Consider the following 19,976-nt stretch of genomic DNA (forward strand, 5'->3'; position numbering starts at 1 on the left):
TTTTGGGAAAAGGGCACTTTGAACCGAATGATCAAACACTGCAGCTGGGATACAGTATTTGGTGATTGTTCGGCATCACTCCCTCTGCGCATGGCGCTTGTATTTAGTCATCCTGCTTTTTGTCTCTAGGATTTAAAATCTCAGTTCGCTGTAGAAAAACCCACGGAGGAAAGCGATGGAAATGGGAGAAAATTAGGGTTTCAATGCCGATGGAGGGCACATGAGCCTTGAAAAGTGACATATGAGTTGAGAATATCCTGTCCTAATGCAAATATGCAATAAAAAGCTATTGTACGAAGCCCCCCAACCCCTAGAAGAATGAATTATTTTGGGAAATATTAAAAAGGCAGGATAAAATATTTCCCCTAAAGGAGAAATTTAAAAGAATCTTAAGGGAGGCAGAAACCAGCCCCAGTTTCCCTGTCGCCAAGCAGTAACTGAGGAAGCCAACTTTTAGAAATGCAGATTTGGTAATCCATTCAAAAAGACTGGGTCAAGATAAAAACTCAGATAAGCAACAAATAAAAGGTTGACAAATTAGCTTAGACAAACACTTAGGATTTGCATTTCCTCTTTTGCCTATAGAACAGGGTGTCAAATCCCCCCCACACCTGGATGCATTACATGTTTCCAGCATGTTTAGCGGTCTAGGGGTTTGGCGAAGGGGAGGAAAAGTGCCGCTATGTCATGTGATGCAGTTGTGAGGATGCGAGTTTGACACCTGCAATAGAGCCAGCTATGATGCATAGGAATCTGACAACAGCCAATAGAATATTAAAGGGCATGTTCTTGCATAGGAACAGGAAGCTCAAATACAAAGCCCAAAGAAAATATAAAACCCATTCACTCTCAACTTCATTTTGTCAGCTGCCCAGAATCACATGTGGTTGGTTCTGCTTCATCAATAAAGAGAACCTTTCTTTCCAATCAGCCTCCAGCCTCCATTTTTGTTTCCAGTGCCTTTCTCCAGGATTGGAACTGAACCAGATGGATTTTTCTTCCAACACTATGGTGTGGCTATTTTAGCTGTTCCTATATGGGCGGGGTAGGGGAGAACCTCAAAAGCAAACACTGAAGAAAGTTTAACATTGGGACCACCCATGGAAAATATATTTTAAAAAATAAACATTCATGTTTAGTCTTCCTGTCCAGAAAGACCCTTGTATACATTATTAGATCACTGGTGCATTATGTATTGCAGACACAAAGATAATAGATAATGCAGAAATAGTCATAAACCATATGTGAAACACCTTGATTTAATGTTTACTGCTGGTAATGGAAACAACCCACCAAAGTTGTTTAGCATGAGACTGCTGTGGGCATAACTAAAGGACTTCAGGCTGATGTAGCCTTGCAGGTAGGTTCTCATCAATAAAGAGGGGAACATGTGTCCCTACATCACCTTTTTCCTAATACCCTGTATTGTAATATGTATTTTTAAAAAATGAATAAAATTATTTTCAAAATCTCAGAGACTGCAGTTGCTTTTTTTGCTTTTTTGCATTATTTTTCATTCTTAACAATTAACCATGATTAGTAACCTGGTATTCTAGTGTTAATACACTGCATAACTATACATTCTACTTGGATGAAGTGATGTGGTGAACAGTATTTTGGCTTAAAAGCCTTCATAGTTGGCATTGAATAATTTGAGTATGTTTGGGGTAAAAAAAAGGCTTTGTGCTGTTGGGTTCTTTTATACTGTAGTAACCTGATGGGCTCAATACACAAAAGAGTGACCAACTTTAATCCCTAGACAAAACATGCATTTCACATATTTGAGCCAATTCCACATTTATAGGTATCAAAACAATAGGTGTTGCTTTGGATAATTTACATTTTATGGATATTCCACTGCTACCACCACTTCATTTTTTTAAACTATACTAAATTTGATGGGTTCAAGACATTATTACCACTTACTACTACTCTTCTTCACTCTTCCCTGCTGCTGCTATAATTTCTACTATTCCTTGTGATTACTACTAAAGAAAAATATCCCTTTCTGGCTTCTTTCACATACCCTCACCTGTTTCACAGCAAAGCTTTTGTGGTCAACTTTGTTGTGTGGACACTAAGGAGAGGGCTTAAAGAGAATGGAAGAAAGCAGCACAGATGCTGGCAATTTTCTGGGCAGCCTGTTCTCTCACAGTGCCATGCCTACAAAACTGATTGGTACTGCTTTTATCCTTTAAAAATGATGCATGTGACACAGGAACTACCAAGGTTGGAAACCTCACTCTTTCTCTCTTAAGTAGTGTGAAAGCCTCAATTGACCAAAATCATAATGAGTAGCATACTGAGCAGAACATCTTTGGGTCTATTTAGGGACAGCTATGGCATACGAGCAATGGTGAATTAAATGTAAGAAGAGTCAATGGTACAAAACATGAATTAAATAATAGTATGTTGTGTGTCTGTGAAATCAAAAGCTAGGAAAAACACTCATTTGAATGGAACTAATGCATGTATTTGCACTCTACTAGATGGTGGTCTAGGGAAAGAACCAGATAAAAGTTTTGGAGAAAAATTATAATGTTTTGAATGATGTGATTCAGTGGGGAGAAATATTATGCTAGGTGATAAAGATGAATGCATAGAAACAAGATGGGTTTCCTTTTAAAAATAGAATTCGGAGAATTCAGTTTGGAGACTTAACAGTGAAGGAGAGTGGTGACTGGTAAGAGATTGTTTAGAAAAAGGATTGTTTTGAATACATAGCTCTTTTTTATATACAGATGGCAAAGGAATGAATAGAAATCTAAAAATAGTGTTTAGTTTTTTGTCTGATGACAGAAGACTTAGTGAAGGCTACAGGGATGATGAATACTCTAAATTTTATTTTTTGGTAGCTTCAAGAAAGAATCTTGGGAAAAGGGGATATAGAAGAAAGGAAGGTTTAAAAAAGAACAAAAGAAGAATTGCATTAAGAGAAATAAATTTTACCTATATTAGCAGATGTATTTCAAAATTGTGGGAGTGCAAAATGATATAAAGAAAGATGATGTAGAAGTTGCTTGGACATGACTTTTTTTCTACTTAATGACAGAAAGATGTGGAGTTGTGGTAATAAGAAGTATGAAAAACATTACAGTACTTGGCAGAACAATCTGAAAGAGGTTATGAGAGAAGGGAAAATGCATATAAGAAATGATTGCAACAAGAAAATGACAGAAGCATACCAGATGTGGTATTCAGCAGGTTCTAACCAGTTCTGGAGAACCAGTAGCGGAAATTTTGAGTAGTTTGGAGAACCAATAAATACCGTGTTTCCTGAAAATACGACCTGTCCTGAAACTAAGGCCTTGCCTCATTTTTCAGCTGGGCAAAAATATAAGCCCCCCCCCCCTGGACAACCCCCCCCCTCCAGCCAGGCAGAGTGCCACTCACCAACCTAGTGATATCCTGAAAGCGCCAAACCACAGGAGCCGTGGAAGGGGGGGCAAAGGCGCTCACATTTCTTGCCACCTCCGGGATACCGCTAGGTTGGTGAGTGGTGCTGTGCTCAGCTGAAGCAGAGGGGAGTTGCCAGGTGGCTGCTCTCATGCTCGGAGCTCGGCAGTGGCAGTGTGGCGGCAGCAGCGCCCTGGCCCTGCAGGGAGAGCTGGCCAAGGGCGTGGTGAGGCTGGGAGGCACGCGAGCTGGGGCAGAACAGGTGCTCGTGCAACCTCCCTTTCCAGCTGGGTAAAGTGCCACGCGGCTTAGCGCCTTTGGGATATTACTGGGTCAGTGAGTGGCATTCTGCCCGGCTGGAAAGATGGTTGCTGGGCGGCTGATCATGAGTGTGGTCACCTCATGGCTTCTGTGTTGTGCTGCTGTGACAGCGCAACATAGCCGTTTGCCCCTGAGGCTGTGCCCGGCTCTTTGGGCACCTGCTTGCAAGAGAGCAGCCACCCGGCAACCCCAAACCAATAACCCCCCCCCCATAATATGGTCCAACAACATTTGGGGGTCAAAAGAAAATAAGACCCTGTCTTATTTTCAGGGAAACATGGTACCACCTCTGACTTGCCCCGCCCCCATCTATTCTCTGCCTCTGGAGTTCCAGCTGATTGGGAGCAAATGGGGATTTTGCCGTAACTTTCCCCTGGAATGGGAAGGGAATGGAGATTTTACAGTATCCTTCCCCTGCCACACCCATCAAGCCACGCCCATCAAGCCACGTCCACAGAACTGTACAATAATTTGAATCCCATCACTGATATACAATATCCATAGAGAAAGACAGCTGCAAAAATTTAGCAAGAATTAAGATTAAATCTAGAAAACACAAATAATTTTGATGAAAATTTTTAAAAACCTGTTATGGAAGTTGGTTGAAGAAGACTGAATAACAAACTTCTATCAGTGAATATAATAAATATTAAATATGATTAAATTATTGGCATAAAACTGAACCAAGGAGTATTTGAAAGATTTATAATGCTGAAATGTGGAACTTAAATCAATGCTATAAATGGGGAAATGTTAAAAAACAGTAAGACTGCAAGTGTAGATGGTATAAACTGTAGACATGTTAATGTACAGTTGTAGTTTGCTCATTAAATGACATAGTAATATGTATATGAGTACTGTTTTTTTTCCTTAACAAAGATGTAAGAGTTTGTGGAGCTATAATAGAAGAGTGGACCGTAAGCAGTCAAGAGATAGAAGGCCAGTCTAATGATAGCTTCTTGTACATATAGCAGTTGTACATATAGCAGGTGATAAGGAAGCTGGGAAGAAACATTTTAAATAATTCAGAGACTCTGTATTAATAATGTCTCTCTAAATGAGAGATGGAAATTCTTACTATAATCTCACTATTCTGCATCTTTAAAAAATTGACTTTAAAGGTATCTTATGGAAGTCTGCATATTTTTTGCTTTCTTGATCCTGGCCAGCTCTGTGAGTCTTGAAAAAGATTAGCAAGAATTATTGCAAAAGCTGTAGGATGATTAGTTGGTATTTTGCACTTTCTGAACAAAATAATGAAAGAAGAGAGAGAGAGAGGAAGAGTATTGGTGTTTTTGAACTTTAGTGTTGAAGAACACTCCTGAGAATACTATGGAAAGCAAAGAAAACAAACAAAAATAAAATATATCAATTCAAAGTTTTCACTCTAGGAATAAATGACCAAACTTAAACTATCATATTTTGGATACAGTATGCAAAGACCCTGTTCTCTTGAGAAATCCACTAGAAATCCACACTAGGAAAGGTGGAAGAGTAGAGAAAAAGAGAGTGACCAGTAGCAAGGTGGATGGACTTGATTACAGTCATGATAGTGCACTATTGAAAAACATGAAAAGCCAGATTGGGGGAGATCATCCTGGAGAATGTATATTTAGTCTCTAAAAATTGATATTAACTTGATAGCACATACATGTAATCAGTGGTGGGTTTCAAAAATTGTTCGAACCTACTCTGAGGGTGTGGCCTCCTTTGTGGGAGTGGCTTGCCGCCCATGTGACCGGATATGAAGATGCCGACGACACTTGTCAGAACCACCTTAAATTACCTCACACACAGCACTGGCATGCATAAGAATATGATGTAAACTTGTTTTTTAAAAGGCATCTTTGGTTTGCATTAAAACAACTTCAACACATGCAATGTTCTGATTGCACCACAAAGGCAGTAGTCAGCCTTACCTTTCACAGAGGCACTGAGTTTTATAAATATGAGCATGATAGTGTAGAATAATCATATCCAAGGACCAGTGGTGGGTTTAAAAAAAATTTGGAACCTCTTCTGTAGGTGTGGCCTGCTTTCCGGGTCCACTGGTGGAACCTCTTCTAACCGGTTCGGTAGATTTGACGAACCGGTTCTACCGAATAGGTGCGAACTGGTAGGAATCCACCTCTGCATGTAATCCTCAGTTTACCACTATTGATCTAGTGAGTTTGAAATTACAATGGCACTGAAAAAAAATGGCTTATAGTTAATCCTTGTACTTATGTCCATCACAACATTCCTGAGATTACAATTTGAGTGCTTGACAACTGGCAAGTATTTAGGACAGTTGTAGCTTCTAAGGGGTCATGTGATTGTCATTTGCAACCTTCCCAGCTGGCTTCTGACAAACAAAATCAATGGGGAATCTGGATTTGCTTGACAATCATGTGATTCATTAACAACTGTAATGATTCATTTAATAATTGTGACAAAAAGTTGTAAAATTGGGTGCAACAACCACCTTGTTTAGCAATTAAAATTCCGGATCCAATTGTGGCCATAAATTGAGGACCACCTGTAAACAATCAGTTGAAGGAAATGTGAGCAGGTATAAAGGAAGTGCAAGACTGAGAAAGTTGTGGTTGGATGGAATTGATTAGCTAGTCAATAACACTAATAATCCACTATGAGGCTGAATCCAGGCTGTATAATTTGTTCACAATCCAGTATGCCCTGCAAAACCAGGAAAATTGGTTGAGTAAAAGTACTCATGAGTAAGCATGTCATGCAAATTCAGCCACTAAATTATCTTCAGATATCATATTATCACTTCACATTTAAGAAGTGTGTGAATTAGCCCATCAATAAGAACCTAGTGTGGTAAGAAGAATAAGTTGAAGGTATGGTGGAGTTGTGAATGCTACCCTCCTTTTATAGCTTCACTGTTCAATCTGAAGTTTCTTTTATATTCTTTGGAGTTTTACGCATGCAGGCAAAAAGATGGACATCTGACAGGCTATTATAGACTGCTCCTTTCCCAGGTATTGCCTGCTTGTTTCCTTTATCAGTGAATAGGAAATGGCTTAAAGGCACCTGTGTTATGAAGGTCTCGGGGGCAGCTGCCTGGCTACTGAATGCCTGATTATGTGTTAACATGCTTTGTCAGATATTGGCAGAATCTGTTCTCTTCTTTTGCCTTTTCAGCAAGGGTGCCATTGATGGACTGACGACCCATTTATAGAAATGTTGTCCATCAAACTGTGAGGAAGGACAATGGTGTTTTTCTGTGACCAGTGACTGTGGGAAACTTTTCTTTGGCTATTCAGGCAATTTTTGTAGCTTGTTCTGAAGAGGAGAGACTGATGAGTGCAAAAAGTACAATTAAGCCAAACCAGACTTCAATGGAAGGCTGTAGTGTAGTCTGCTGTTCTCATTTTTTTTATTTGTGTGTGTGTGCGCATGTGTGTGTGTTAGGGTGGGGGAGGAGGAAGAATCTATGGGTTTTCACTTTGCTGTGTGGCATTCAGCAGGGGGCTATTACAATGCTATTTTTTTTCCTAGACCACCTCATTCTAAGTAAAAATTAAATGTAATGAGAGCCACTTGGAGTTCTGAATATTTTAAAGCATAATTCCCACAGAAGGGATTCGACCTAAACTGCAGTGAGCATCAGTTGCCTAATTATAGCCGCATTTATATTACAGCAGGTGTCAGATGCAGTCATCTCAATAAAGTCTACATAATCCTCAGGGAAGAAAGAAAATGACAAAAGCTTTTCTTCAAATGTGGATACTAATTTCTGCTAGGTGTCATATGAGCACTGATACTTCCCCTTAGCAATAACAAGGACTTTGCAGCACTCAGAAATGCATTTTGCTGGGGGATGAATTGATGCTATAAAGCACTTGCTAGTCAGACCTGGCAGATGTCAGTAGTTAATGCCAGCATTGCAGAGGTTACAATATAATGCAGAGAGTCTTATATAAATACTTTTAGATGATGGACAGGTTTAGAGAAATCCAAGTGCTGTTTCAGCTCATTTTAAAAAAATCTAAAGGAACTGGAGGAGAAGATCTTAATTTGCTTCATATTTTTCTCTATTTACAGAAGACCTTCCACACCGCTGGGGCAAATGTTGAGGACCACTGTGAGAGACTTGGCAAATACTTGTTATACAACTTACGGCACTTCTTCTGATTTCTATATTCGCTGTAGCTTGGCAGAAGCAAGCACTGCAGCTGGCTGTGCTTCGCAACTGCAGCTGTCTTGGGGCAGCCTCTCTAAAGAACATCTTGGCAAATATGTTTGGCTCAGATGAAAAGCTACAACTTATCATACTTTCACTTAATTTGTTTTACAGGGGTTTGGAGATAGAGGATTATTCAAAAAATAAAAGGTCTAAAAGCAGTGTAAATTGGTGATTTGCCTTTGAACTTTAACTTGGTTGCTTAACCATATCCATGTAGCACAATTCTGTCTATTATTCATCCCAACTTATAGGTTTGTTGTTGTGAGGAAAATAAGCAGAGAAAGGAGTATTATGTATGTTTACTACCTTGAGTTATTTATCAAGTAATAAAGGCAAAATAAAAAGTTGAATAAATAGAATAATGTCATTGTTTATGGAAAGAGCAAAGTTTCTTTTCTATCCTTATTTATTTGAAATTAAGAACCACAGTTTCTAAAATGATTCTAGAAATGGTATATTTATTGACGTGTCCTTCTCCTTGAGATTTAACTCAAGGTAAGTGATTGCAACTACAACTTCATTGCCAGGTGTCTGCTGATATATAAATTTAATAATAAATTAAAGTTAACTAAATATCACCCAGGGAATTTCAGCTCTCTGTCAAGGCTAACCTAATGCTGTCATATGCTGTACAAGAAAGGACAATGAACCAAACTCTTTTTGGAACTTTGGTTTATAATTTGTGATCCTATTCCATTGCTATATTTTATACGGAAAGTTTCTATCCCATCATACTGTTTCAATCCATAATCAAGCACTTTTCTATCTCACTGTTCTGTGGCTTTCCACACAAAAGCCAAGTGAACAAGATTCTCATGGACCAAATCTCCATGATGACCTATCTGTAATAGAAACACCTGATGCTGCGTCTCTATTGCATCTAGTGCCTAGGTTTCAGCATCATACAGTATTTGGTTTATGTCTCCTTGTCTTCTTTACTCATCCATTGGCAGGACAAAAAGATTTGGTGCAAAAATATTATTCTCCCCACAAACACACCCAAAATGCATGTACTCATATATTTTCTTAGAACAGTGGTTCCCAAACTTGGCAACTTTAAGACTTGTGGACAGAGCAGAGCTGGCTGGAGAATTCTGGGAGTTGAAGTCCACAAGTCTTAAAGTTGCCAAGTTTGGGAACCACTGTCTTAGAAGATCAGTGAGGGGAAGGAAGCACTGGTCTCACTCAAAAATGACTTGGTGAAGATGCTATGGAGTTAGTGGTAGTACTCCAAGTGGGAAATGTTGTCTTAGTTTTCTTAGAGCATAAGGTATTTTGGTAGAAAATATTATTAAAAACCAACCCAAGCAATGTTTTAGGGACATGTTCAAGCTGATATAGGAAAAATAACTTTAATACACCCAATATCATTTTATTTTATTTAAAGTAACTATAGGAAGCTAATACGCTGGTGAGAAAACAATAGTTTTAAAAGTCATTCTTCTGCACCATTTCCCTGGTAGAAATGAGTCTTTGTTTGTGAAAGAAAGAAAAGAATAATATCAATGTCTCAATACCCAGTGAGACGGAACTGTAGCTTGAGTACAAATGAGAACATTAAGATAACTGTCTGTGATGGTTGCCAATCACTGCCATACCATTGGTTATCAAAGTTTGTCAAGCAGCAGCACATACTGTATCTTGGATGAACCAAAAAGTTCAGCTTTAATCCTCAACATCTAATGGTTCTGATTTTAGTCAGATACAAACCATGCATAAAAGTTTTAATGAGAAAGAAGGGAGATACTGTAAATATCAGCAGCATAATCTTAACCTAATAGCTTTATCCATGTTGAACTAGATACAAACAAATATCTTGAAGTGATCTAGGAATTTCATATCAAAGTAAAGAAAGTGAGAAAATGGGGGGGGGGGTTCTGCATTCTTTACTGAGTATAAAAATGCCTTCCACTCTGTATTGCTCTAGAGAGACTCTATGAGTTCATGCACCCTTTCCTATACACCCTCCAAAGTTGACACAAAACTATTGAATAATGTTAAATAATAAAATTCATTATATGCAACTCATAGTAATTAAAGTGAAGTATATTTCAAGCAAAAAGTAGCATTTTCATGTCAAATTTAACCCTTGGTAATTTGGTGCTATGCAGAAGCCCTCTAAGCTGCCGTTACATTCTTTCAGAGTGGTTTTCAACTTATTGGTCTAGGCAATACCCTCCATATTCCCAGTTGTCACCTACCTAGGGCAATACTAAATAAATTTGCTCTGCTTACCCTCTGAGCCTGTTCTCAGACACCAGGGAAGAAAAGTTTAAATTAAATGAAATCAAATGTAACTTTTGCCTTGATCACGTTTCCTTTTCTGAGTACAACTCATTACATGCCCATTATGCACCCCTTACAGTTTCGGTATATAGCAATTGCACACATAACAATCCTAGTTTCTTCTCTACTTGGTGCTTGTTAGATTAAAAGTGAGTGTAATATTCTTTCTCTGAAGATGATAGATAGATAGATAGATAGATAGATGGATGGATGGATGGATGGATGGATGGATGGATGGATGGATGGATGGATGGATGGATAGATAGATAGATAGATAGATAGATAGATAGATAGATAGATAGATAGATAGATAGATAGATAGATAGATAGATAGATGATAGATAGAGAGATAGAGAGATAGGGAGATATTGTGGGTGGGTGTTTCCGTAAACAAAAAGAGAACTAACTATCCCTTTTATCAGTATCAGTGTTTACTGTAAACCTATTGTAAATGTGCCAGTTAATGACTGTTTTGAAAGAGATGGCGAAATTGACAGCTTTCATTAAATAACGGACTCTGAATAATTTTACTTCAACTTGGAAAGCACTTTTGGATTTGGAGAGAAATTGAAAGAAATTAAATATTGATTTTGGGATTCAATGACTAGAATTATTCAGGAGTATAGAAATAATATTATAGACAAATGTTAGCCTTATAATAACACTTTGATGTATTTTTTAAAAGTTCAATTTTCTTTGCCCTAAAGTAGCAGATGACATTAAAAGAAATGAATGATTAAAGTGTGGGAGTGTATTGGAAGCACTTGGGGACAACCTTTTGGGGAAAAAATAATCTGGGTTATCTAGAAGTATAGTAAGGCATAGAAGAAAGGGAATCATACTATCTCCCACTCTGTTGTGCCATTTCTACCTACAGCCAAAATAAACTGAGCATAAAGCAATTCATAGACCAATCTTAGGCTCAATTCCAGGTCAAACTGTTGACAGGGCAGTGTTGTGTTTTGTAATCAGTCTATTAGGTTCTTCAATTACCTAGATTGTTGCTGTTTGAAGGTTTTGCACCCAACTCAATCCATCATCCCTCAAATGACAGAACTACTGAATGCTGCCTCTTTCTTTCTATTTGCTACTTTCCTGGTATTAAAGTAAGCAGCAATAGGCTTTCAGACCTGTAAGAAAATGTATTTGCTGGATATGTGACTTCCTGATGAAAGTGAGCAATTTCATGGCCTTTACAGTTCTCAGATTCCCTCTCTTCTATACCACCCATACGAATGAGCCAGTCATCCAGCTACCTGTCAGGCAGTTTGAATAAAATCTCTAAGCTGGAGGCAAAGAAATGTTCACATTGTGTAGAACAGGCCAGGATAGGCAACCAGGTGCAGGAGGCCCCCATCCCTTAATGCTCAACAGGTTTCTTATCTCACTGGACAATTTAGAAAAGATGATAAGTTACCATATTTTTTGGAGTATAAGAGACACTGGAGTATAAGAGGCACCTTAGTTTTGGGGAGGAAATAGTGTGTGTGGGGGGGAGAAAATCTGCCCACCAGGTATTCATCTGGCTAGTGTCCTTAGTCTGGTCAGCTTCAGCACATAGTTTACTGGTTTTGAGTTCACACAGGCTTTTTATTCCCTGGTTGGGAATAAATAAAAAACATCTTCGAAAGCACAGCTGATCATTGGAGGAAGCAGCAATGAGAAAAGCAGGCAAAGCACACAATCTCTTCACTCATTAGTGCCTCATTAGGGCTGAAAAAAGCTTCGAAAAAGCTACATTTGGAATATAAGATGCACCCAAATGTTCAGTCTCTTTTTGGGGGAGGTGTCTTATACTCAGAAAAATACAGTATTTATTTTTTTATTTATTTGAGAGCCAGTTTGGTGTAGTGGTTAAGGTGCTGGCCTAGAACCAGGGAACTGTTGAGTTCTAGTCCTACTATAGACATAAAAGTTAGCTGGGTAACACTGGGCCAGTGACTCTTTCTCAGTGCAACTTACCTCACAGGATTGTTGTTGCAGGGGAAATGGAAGGAGGAAGGATATTAGGTATATTTGTCACCTTGAGTTACTTATAAAGTAAAAAGGTGGGACAAAACTCTAATAAACAAAATACCTTATTTATTTTTTAATGGAAAACTGCCATGCCGTAAAATAGTAGGCAAACCCTACATAATCTTTTATTTTCAAAATAAAAAAAATATTATGTGGGGCACTATAAAGGTTTCATTGGCATTTTTTAGAAATATGGTAGATGGCTATAGCTCAGTGGTGGGATTCGCAACATATTCGGTTGTTAACTTTCTAAGCAGTTTGGAGAACTGGTTGTTGGAAGAAATCTCATTTTGTTTTTTTCCCCATTACAGGGCTAATCCTGTAAGGAAGGCAGGAAGGAAACATTCTGGTATTATTTGTAGCCTAATATTTATTGCCCTGCCACTCCCGTTAACCCTTATTACATTGTAGCAGCTAAGGTGAAGTGCCCATCGACGTGAGTGATGTTGAGTTGACCACACCCACCCAGTCACATGACCACCAAGCCACACCTACCTAGCTGGTCATTAGGGCAGAGAACCGGTTGTTAAATTATTTGAATCCCATCACTGCTATAGCTCCAAATATTGTCTAGAAGTGTGCTTATTTGTCAAAAAAAAGTTAAGTCAATGGTATGCTGAAGTGATGAGGCAAATCCTGAAATTGAAGAATGGGGAGGAATTGAAAGGCATCAGCAATCTATATTTTAAATGAATGTTATAGGCATGCATGCCACCATGTCAGCCATTTTGTAAACATACCTATGGGAAGCCTGCAAAATTGTCTCTCTCTAATATTATCAGAGGCCTTGAAGTACCAGCCTAAAAATGTAATTCTGTCTCCTCTATTATTATTAACATCTTCATATTTAATCCCAAAATATAGTTACTGTAGTAACTATACTGTAGTTACAAAATGGCATGTAAGCATAATAATATGTATAATTATATTGCTATGAACATCTCTGGGTATGTTGTATGGTTAATGTAAAACAAAATAGTTTCTCCATGTATATGCTGTAGTACTTTAAGCCCTTGGAACGGACAAAGTCTTAGAAATGTAGACTTTGCTGGCAATGCTACATGAGCACCAGTTAAGGACAGGGAATAACTTGTAGACTGAAATAATGTTATATATTAAGATCTTAAAAATCAATAACTGTAATATTTTATAATAATATATGTATATCTATCAAAAAGATTCTGGACTGAACCATAATTTTAAGGCTGTTTCTATGATAACATGGAAGTACTTGTATTTTCTCCTTTATTCAACTCATATTGAAACTGCCTCCATGTGTTAGGTGAAGCGACATTTAAGAATCGGTCAGAACATATTGCTGAACAAATTATATCTGCCTGCCTAATACATAATAATTTCCATTAAGTGAGCAGTATAAAAGTACAAACTCAGACTTGCTTTGATCAAGAGCACAATCATGCACAGACTTATGATCATTTTAAAAGCTTCACATGTACAATAAACTCAGTTACAGTATATTTTCAGACATTGCTTTCTCTTTCTTTGATTTCCATTTAGCAGGTGAAAATTTCAGCAGGTGAAAATTTGTAGTCTACTTGGAGCTGCTTAATGTAGTTGGTTAATATATTGCTTTTGAATATTTTGTTTTTGACCACATAGAGGGATATATTTTTCAAAGACTAATAAATCCGATTCAGAGGAAATCCCAACAATTTCTTAGTAATGAGCAAAAGGTAGATTTATTTATTTATTTATTTTTCAACAAATGTACATGGTGTCCAACTCACACACAGGTGACTTTGGGTGGCTTACAACATTAAAAATCCATAATATAAAAAATCCATCCTACTTCAGCCCATCCCATGGTAATAGCAACCTAACCAAACCAACCACTTGATCATCTCCATCTCCTTTTGGGGTCCCCAGACCCACTGACAAAATGCTCCTCTCTGTGGAAATATTTAGTAAAAAGCATATAATTTATAAATTTGAAGAGAAACCAAATGAAAACAGAATGTGAAACCAGAAACTAGAGAGAAACCAAAATGAAACTTTTATTTTATAGGAATAAAAATTTGGCTGAAATTTGCATGTGAAGTAAAGAAAAATATGACCCAGAAATATTTTTAATTCTTGCAACTTTTATAAACACATGTTGTTTTAGTGTTTGTTTAAAAACAAACACTAAAACAACATGTGTCCATGTGTGTTTCTAGAATTGTCAGTTGCTAACATTTCAGAAAAGAAATAGGGCATGGCAGTGTCCCTCTTAAGCACAATCTATATCAGGGGTAGTCAACCTTTTTATACCTACCAGCCACTTTTGTATTTCTGTTAGTAGTAAAATTTTATAACCGTCCACCGATTCCACAGTAATGGTGATTTATAAAGTAAAGAAGTAACTTTACTTTATAAAATTTATAAAGCAGAGTTACAGCAAATCCCTGCCGCCCATCATGAAAGCTGGAACGGCTGGAAAGTAGGGACCAGGTTGACTACCACTGATCTATACCAATATTTTGCCCTTCCTTCCTTCCTTCCTTCCTTCCTTCCTTCCTTCCTTCCTTCCTTCCTTCCTTCTTCTACTACCTTTATGTTATCTCAAATCCTAAAGGTATAGTTCAGAGGTGGGTTGCTCCCAGTTCAGTCCAGTTCGGTTGAACCAATAATGGAATTCAGGCCTCGATCACAGAACTGGCAGTGACCCAGGCCTGCCACGTCCCTGAACCGGTTTCCTGGCCACTGCTGGGCCACCGCCATTTTGGTTTTTAATGACTCCATGTGTGCAGTTCATTGTAAATTGTTCTGTGTATGTGTGAAGAACAATTTACATTGAACAGTGCACCCACACATTGTGAACCCGTAGTAAAACTGGCAGCAACCCACCCTGGTATAGTTTTCATAATATGTACCTCATGCATCTTCTAGATGTGGGACTTTTGAGGAACCCCACATGGTCCATTGACTGAGGAGGCCATCTCAGCAGCAGATGCCAGCAGATGACCTTAAACAGGAGCAAACTATTGTTTCTTGGTGTATTATTGCCCTGAAACCAAGAGACATTGATGAGTACAGAAAGACAGGGCAATATTTTAGGAAACCAATATGGTTTTAGAAAAGTGATTCTGAAATGTATTTAAAATGCTGTAAAATGTATTTGGCTGACTCATATGTGGCCTACGGTAATTCTTTCGGAATGGGTTGTCTATTATATTGAATGGAACTATAGTCAATTCCATTCTTAGCTATAATGCTAGCTTAGACTGTTTGGTGGCCTTGAATAAATAATATTGCAGTGACATACTTAAAAAGGCATTCCAAGATTGAGTAAGATTTCATTATAAAATGTTTTACATCTTTAATCTCAACATTAATTTAATAATGCAATTATTACTGCTTAAAACCACCTTCTATTGCTTCTGCTTCTTTTTAATATCATGCCATTTTAAAATATATCACATTCTTTTAAAAATATTCTCTTCACATGTCTCTATTCAATATATTTGCACATGTACAAATTTCTGGGTTGTTTTTTTTTTCTTTTTATGTTGCCCTAAACTTGTGTTTTAAATGTCTGTGGCATCTACTTCATTTCCCTTGTTATTCTTACCCTTAAAGAATCCAGAAGTTAGTGAAGCATGACCCTTCATTCCTGAGACCGCACTGGCTATCCTTAATCAAGCTGTGCTTTTCTAAATGTCTCCATTTAATCTCCTAAAATGCTTTTTAAGACCTCTCCCCCCTGCCACAAAGGAATCAAAACTAAATGGTCTGTAATTTCCTGAAGTGTTCCCAGATCCTATCTTAAATAATGACATTAGGTTGGCCACTTTCCAGCCGTCAGGTTGTTCCTGAATGCAGTGACTTTGTAAAACCTCTGCTGAATCTTGGATAAACTCTCCCCCACTGTCTTTTACAATCTGGATGAAGATTGATTGACAACATGTATTCCATGGAATGCCCCTCTTAACTCTGCTGTGTTCCTTAATGCAATGTTCTTATTTTTTTTTAATTCCAATTTTTTTCTACCAATGACTTCAACAATTTACTAGCATATGAATAAACTTCATGAAATTAAAAGTATTTCTTTAAAAAAAAATAAGCACCTTTATAGTTACTCTAGCAATTCCTTTCTGTGTTCCTTCAAAGGTTTCAAAATTCCACCTGGATAGTTGTTTTATAGAATCTAAACATGATTTTAAAGTGTTTTTTCCTATTATAGTTTATATATAAATTTAAAATTCCTATTATATTAACTTTCATATGATATCATCTAAAAATCTAATTTTGATTTATGGATTTATCTATGCAGGGAGCATTGAAATAAGGATTCAGTTGAATTAATTTTGTGAACCAATAAAGAAATCATATTCCTGCTTATACTAACATAAAATATTGGGTGAAAAGTAATACTACCAATGTTATCAGTACCAACAGATGGCAGAACCAAAATGCTTCAAACTCTGACATGTTCTTTGGTATTTGTTCTTTCACTTCAGTTGATGGATAGTTGATGTGATAAAAAGTTCTATTAATAGTGTTTGTGAAATGGAAGGCTGTACAGGTAGTCCTCAACTTATGACCACAATTCAGCCCAAAATTTCTGTTGTTAACTGAGATATTTATTAAGTGAGGTTGGCCCTATTTTACAACCTTTCTTGCCACAGTTGTTAAGTGAATCACTGCAATTGATAAGTTAGTAAAACAGTTGTTAAGTGAATCTGGTTTTCCCATTGACTTTGCTTCTTAAAAGGTTGCAAAAGATGATCACATGACCTTGGGACACAGCAATGGTCATAAGTATGAATCACTTGCCAAGCATCTGAATTTTGATCACAAACGTCATAAGCTGTGAACAATGGTCATAAGTCATTTTTTTCAGTGCCGTTGTAACTTTGAATGGTCACTAGATGAACTGTTTTAAGTCAAGGACGACCTGTAGTGAGTACTTACCAGTCTGCTCTAGCCATCAATGTATGACTGAAGTTTTGACTTTCTGAAGGAGTCCCTCCAATTGGAATTCATTATAAGTTACAGGTTGTCTATGGTGATGACTGTGCTGACATGAGAAATATGTGTTTCTGGGCCCTAAAATTTACAGATATGAACTGGGAAGAGCTGATTTTTGTGGCCAATAAATAGACATTCTGTAATAACAGCAAATGTGTTTTGTTGGATATTTATTAAAATATGCCTGTTTAAAGCAAAATTACAGAGGTAGAGACACTACTTTTTTTAACCTTCATATAATTCAATTACTGTATCCATGATGTATCATTTATTACAAAATGTTGAAAATGGGATTTTTATTATTGTGCCAATCTGTGCCTGTTAGAATAACAATTAGGTCCTTGACATAACTTCAATATTAAACCAACTGTGCTTCTTTGAAGGAAAGTGTTGGAAATGTTCTCCCATCATGAAAAATACCTGCATCTCCTTTTGTGTTACCTTGTATCTTTATCAGTTTTTGAGATCTGCTGATTTATATGCATGTCAAACTGTTTTCGATCAACATTATACATAAGGTTGATATAAGACCATCACCTTTTCTTATCAGCAATCCTGGCTGCAATAAATGAGTGACTCAATGTAATTCATTTGTATTTATTTGATGATGATGATGATGATGATGATGATGATGATGATGATGATGATGATTTTATCTATTTAGTCATGTCTCACTCTTGGCAATTTTATGGGCCAGGTCTCTCCACATTTTCCAGTCTTGCACTACTTTTCTGCAAAAGTTGATTTAGCAAAGATGGCTAAATTTACTGCTTTGATTAAAGAAAATAATACCATTAATTTTGTTTCTTCTTGGAAACTGCTTTTGAACTTTATGCTTGAGGTGGGGAAAAAATGAAACTTTGATTTGGGGTTTTGCTGATTAGATGAATTTGTTGTTTTTGAAATGACTGGTATATATTACTATTATGTAAAAGTAAAACATTTAGGTTTCCTTAGTTCACCAAAAGGAGTCGGGAGTCGGGAATTACTGCTGTTCTTTCTTCTCCTTTCTACCCTACACTTTTTCCTCTTCCCCTGTTCCTCCCCAATTTTCCCATTGTTTTCATTTTTCTTTGTATTTCTGTATTTTATATTTTGATAAACTAATACAAATATTAACAAGCTGATCCTGCACTACTTCTTTGGGTTTTTTCCATGCTCTAACTGGTGTCAGCGTTGATGGTGTCCAGCCATCGTGGTTTTTGGTGACCTAGTTTCCTTTTACTGCTAACTCTTCCAAACATATCTGTTCTGAGTTAGGCTTCCTGATAACAGTAGAAAAACACATGCTTAATCCCAAAAACTCTCTTTTTATTGCAAAGGCTGTGAATTATGTTCATTTATAGCCCGTAATGAGTCCAAAATAGTTGTAAAAAGTCCTACAGTAGGCTGCTAAAGTCTTTTGGGATAAGGCTGATAAGCACCCATTTTTATCTTCCTTGAAATGCTGCCAAAGACTTAATTTGCAATTAGCTTGGCAAGGCCACACCGAGCAGAGTCAAAACAGAGCTTCAGAAGGTAAATTGACCAGCATGAACCAAGTTGCTTCCCTCAAAGGCTCACATGCCTTTGCTCCTCCTTTATGTTCTGTGGGAGGAGCCAATCACCTCCAAGCCTTAGTCCTGAATCATCCGTTCTGCTTTAACTGTTCTTGCCTTCTGGCAGCTCTGAGTATGTGCATACTGGAACAGGGGGAGCCTGTTCCTTTGCCTCGCTGCTGCCCGACTCTGGAGGCTCCAGAGGCAGCACATAACTTCCAGATGGCCCTGGCCCCCTTTCTGCCTCCAACGCAGAGCCCTCATCTGAGCCTTCCCCAGACTGCAGGACTGGCCCATGTTCCTCCCCACCCTCCTCACTGTCTGATTCTGCTGCCAGCTGCGCAGGCTGCCGGCAGACCACAACAATAATTGCTTTCTCCAGTGAATTACCCTGCATGACATGGCCAAAATGAGTGAGATGCAGTTTTTAGTGATTTTTTTTTCTTTCCAGTGACATGTCTGGTGCTATTTATTTGTAAACCACCTTTATTATCTTTACAAATAACAATGTGGTTAATATATCTAACATAGCTTCCTCCTCCTATTTTCCCACAACAACACTGTGATGTGGGTTGGGCTGAAAGAGAATAACTGGTCACCAAGATGGCTTTCTTGGCTAAAACTGGACTTGAACTCAAGTTTTCCTGTTTTATAGCCTGGTGCCTTAATAACTGGCTCTTGATATCTCAATATGCTAGCATGGAAAGAAAGGATTATTTGGGGCCCTCTCCAGTTATGGCCTTTATTTATTTTTTTCCACCACAACCTATAGATGTTTAGTTATGAAGGTAAGGCAAGAGTACTTGATTGTGGCAGCAAAAATCTTATTTTCATGCCTACACTATAGATTGATTAGGCATCAAATAAAGGGGTCTATATTACAAATGGAAATTGTATGCAATGAACTGAATGTTAACTTTTGTGTATGACACTGTGTTTCCTTTCCACTTAGGGGTCACCTTAGAGCATTGATCTATCTTAGAAGAATAAAGTGATATAAACATGAATATAAATTATGATCAAAGATTAATTAAACAACAAAAGCAAAATAAAGAGTTATGGCAGGTTGTGCTTTTTATGGAGCACCATTGGTTTTATGATGGATTTATTATGTATGTCAATCAAGAAAAACATTCAATAGAATTAGAATTAGAATCTGCTATATGAGCTTCATTGGATCTTGGTCCAATTTAAAGTGTTGGTTATTACCTTTAAAGCCCTTAATGATATGGAACCAGTTTATATGAGGAACTGTC

This window comes from Thamnophis sirtalis, unplaced genomic scaffold (genome assembly GCF_051295495.1).
Source record: "Thamnophis sirtalis isolate CommonGarterSnake01/CBP01778 unplaced genomic scaffold, rThaSir2_p1.2 scaffold_1, whole genome shotgun sequence".
NCBI classification, from domain to species: domain Eukaryota; kingdom Metazoa; phylum Chordata; class Lepidosauria; order Squamata; family Natricidae; genus Thamnophis; species Thamnophis sirtalis.